The sequence below is a fragment of the Hibiscus syriacus genome, unplaced genomic scaffold (assembly GCF_006381635.1).
Source record: "Hibiscus syriacus cultivar Baekdansim isolate YM2019G1 unplaced genomic scaffold, ASM638163v2 tig00110515_pilon, whole genome shotgun sequence".
NCBI lineage: Eukaryota > Viridiplantae > Streptophyta > Magnoliopsida > Malvales > Malvaceae > Hibiscus > Hibiscus syriacus.
The window spans coordinates 585169-588708 of record NW_024062769.1 but is presented as its reverse complement, the minus strand read 5'-3'; positions in this window follow the sequence as shown (position 1 = coordinate 588708).

The following is a 3540-nucleotide window of genomic DNA, read 5'->3' as shown; positions in this document are numbered from 1 at the left end:
ACAACAACACGCAAGGTTTATACCCCAAAACCTTGCATGCACTCTTTCCATAAGAGGAATTATAAATAAAACAACCAATTAAGAAAATATCACAAGGCAAATATATTTGCACAGTTTAATCACTCACCCAAATCATACTTGAGCAATATAAACAATGTAGGTCATAAGTGTGTTACAATGAAAGGATTGAAAATTGAAGCACAAACCACTTATTCATTGTTGGTATATATTTTTAATGTGGTTTTAGTTGACATTGAGATGCTTTCACCTTTATTTTACACCTTGTCCTTCAATTCTAGCTGTCTGGAGCCGTTGAGGATCATTATAGTCGTTACCTACAACCAAAAACAACATTGATACACGAGAGATCTGTAATACCTCAAAATTTTGGCTAGTGAACAAAATTAATAAATGTTGGCTAGTGAATAAAATTAATAAATTGAAAGTTTAGTGGTCAAAGTATAAACTTAGGAAATTTTAGGGAGTAAATTGTAATTTTCAAAAGTTATGTATTTTAGTCCCGTAAATGAATAGTTTACCTCGATAATGGAATTTTGTGTTGCTTAGATTTTTCGTATGGAGTTTGTATTACAAGCTATAAAGTAATAAAGTTCAAGAAAAATTTCGGATAATAAGATTGAAAAGATTTTTTATATATTTTGAATGATGTTAAGGTCAGGTTATTAATTTTAGTTTCATGCTTCAAAATGATAGGATTTAACATAGAGTATTGGATTCAATTTGATTTTCCATGTTAAATCGGGATCATTTGTTGAAAAATGGTAAGATTATAATTTTTTGAAAAGTATAAGGAAAAGTTAGAAATTATTAATTTATTAGATCATCTTTGACCTTTGGATGAACAAAAATTTCCATGTGACTTTTTAATAAACATAAGATTATAAGGGCAAATTGGTTATTTGACATTAAAATGAATTCAAAATTCATTTTAATAAATAAATGACAAATGACTTTAAAATAAAGAAAAAAATTTGAAAAACTTGTTCATGTTTTTCTTCTCCATGCTGTGAGCTCTCCATAAGGTAAGATTTTTTTTTTCATTTTTCAAGCTAAATTATTTGGATTTTGGATGAAAGCATGAAGTACAAATTTTTTCTACTTGAAATTCTCTATCATTTAATACCATTTGTTAATGTTTTCCATACTAGAAGCTCTACTTTCATGAATTAGGTAGATGAAGGGGAGGTTAGTTTTTTATGTTTTAAGGTTGGATTATGATTTAGTTGATGTTGTTGATTCATTTCCATGCTTATATGATGATTGAAAACAATTAGAAATGGTTAAATAAGGATTCAGACATGTTACGGTTTTACTGTAATTGGATGTTTGAATTGAAATTTATATAGGATTTATTATAATTGCTTGGTTATAATCTTTAGAATTTGAATTCATGATTGAAAGTCAAGGCCAAAGTGTCCTTTGATATTCAACCATGGTGAATTAATTAAGGAAATATTTTGGAAAACGTATACAATGGCAAGAAATGAAAAATGGATAATTCTATAAGATTTAGAATGTTATTTGGATCATTTTGAAAGTTGTAAAGGTTAGGGGACCAAATTACATAATGTAGAAAAATTGGGTTTGAAATGGAAATTGATTAAAATTTGATGTGCAACGATTATATGGATGGTTGGTATGCTTGAATATGTTATTAGAAGCTTGAATTTGAAGTTAAAACAACAATGGACCAATTTGAATAATTTAGAAATATTAGGAATTCTAAAAGAATTCATTTTGATGATAAAATTATGAAATTAGAAATGTCATTTTAATTATTCATTGAATATTGAGAAACTTGAAGCATTTAGAAGTGTTAAGATTAACATTGATCTTATGAAATGGAATTTGTTCAAAAGAATTTTTAAGAATTTTATTTGTATTATGCAGCTATGTTAGTAAGGTACTAACATGTACTTTGAAATGTATATGTTTTGTAAATGATGTTCGTATAGATCCTGATCGAAATTAAAATCAAAGCAAGCTTAAACCTAAGTAAAAAAGTCCAATAATGAAACTTGAATTGCTAACAAAGGATTGCAAGCTAAGTAGATCAGGTGAGTGCATTTTTACCTATACTTTTATATATGATACGAGGAAGACTTGCGATGATTCAACGTCAAATGATTTGAAAGGAAAAATATTTTAAATCGTATTTACTGTATTTTCATATTATTTTGCTAAATGATGTTGAATGATTTCAGGTATCAACTACCCAATGCACTGGTATATGATATTTTGATATTAATAAATAAATTTGATATGTGAATGATATATGAATTTGATAAAAGCTCAATCTATGTGCATTAGGAGTTATTGGTACAATTGGCATGCCATGAGGTGGAGTGTTAATCGATTGATTTTGTTTTGGTACATTCATGTACATTATATGTGACATGATACATTTTATGGTACGTATATGATATTGGTTCTTGCATGTATATGATGTTGGTGCGATGTATTCCTGATTATAGGTATAAAGATGTGTTCTACACAAATTGTACATCCATATAGCACCTATGGTGCGATGATCTATATGGCAGCTAAACTATATAGTATATTGAATTATCATTTGATATACATTGGGCTGTGAACTAAATAAAGTGAAAAGTTTAGGTTTGATTTTTACATTGAAATTAAATATTTCATCAAATACTATGATTTGGTATAACATGCTTTATATCTAAATTGTTGATTTACATGTTACAGTATGAGTAAATGGTTTTAAAGTTAGTTTATATTATATGCTATTATATATGTTTTATACTTTGCTATATACATTTGTTTTAAAAAAATTAAAGCTATAAACGCCTCATTAGTTGTATACTTAGCGTGTGATGATTTTCACTTGTATGAAAAGGATATCGGATCGAGTGGAGTAAGAGCTTAGCTTGGCATCACTTATCGAGGACTACCTACCGGTATCGGTAATGACGTCCTACTGTTGTTTTGATTTTCTAGTTGGCATGTATATGTATCATAAGTGTCTGTAATATTTTAATATCGTTATATTTTTAAAATGGGTTTGTAGTAGTTAATATAAATGGATTCTAATTTTATAATTTAGAAAGCTATATTTTATTAGAGTAAAAATGAAATCCTATCTAGACGATTTTTAGGTAGTTTCACTTATGATATGAAACATTATTGAATTGTCGAGTTGCTACTTGAAATTGTATTTGATTTGGATGATAAAATATTATCTTTTGGTTTTACATGATTAAATAATTTTTAGTTAACAAAGTAAATTTTATGATTTTTAAATAAACAAATTTTTACCGATTTTTTTAATAAGGAATGCTTTGATGAGTTTATGTGACATGTCTAACTTGTATTTGCAGATGAATATGGGAAAGAGATGTTACATTTATTGGTATCATAACTACATGTTTAGCCAATTCTAGGTGTAAACTAAGTGTATTTTGAGTTGAAAAGTGTATATGCCACTAGAATGCCATTATTATTGATCTTGTGTTTATTTGATTTATGTCACTCCTTACTAATGAAAGTTGATAAATG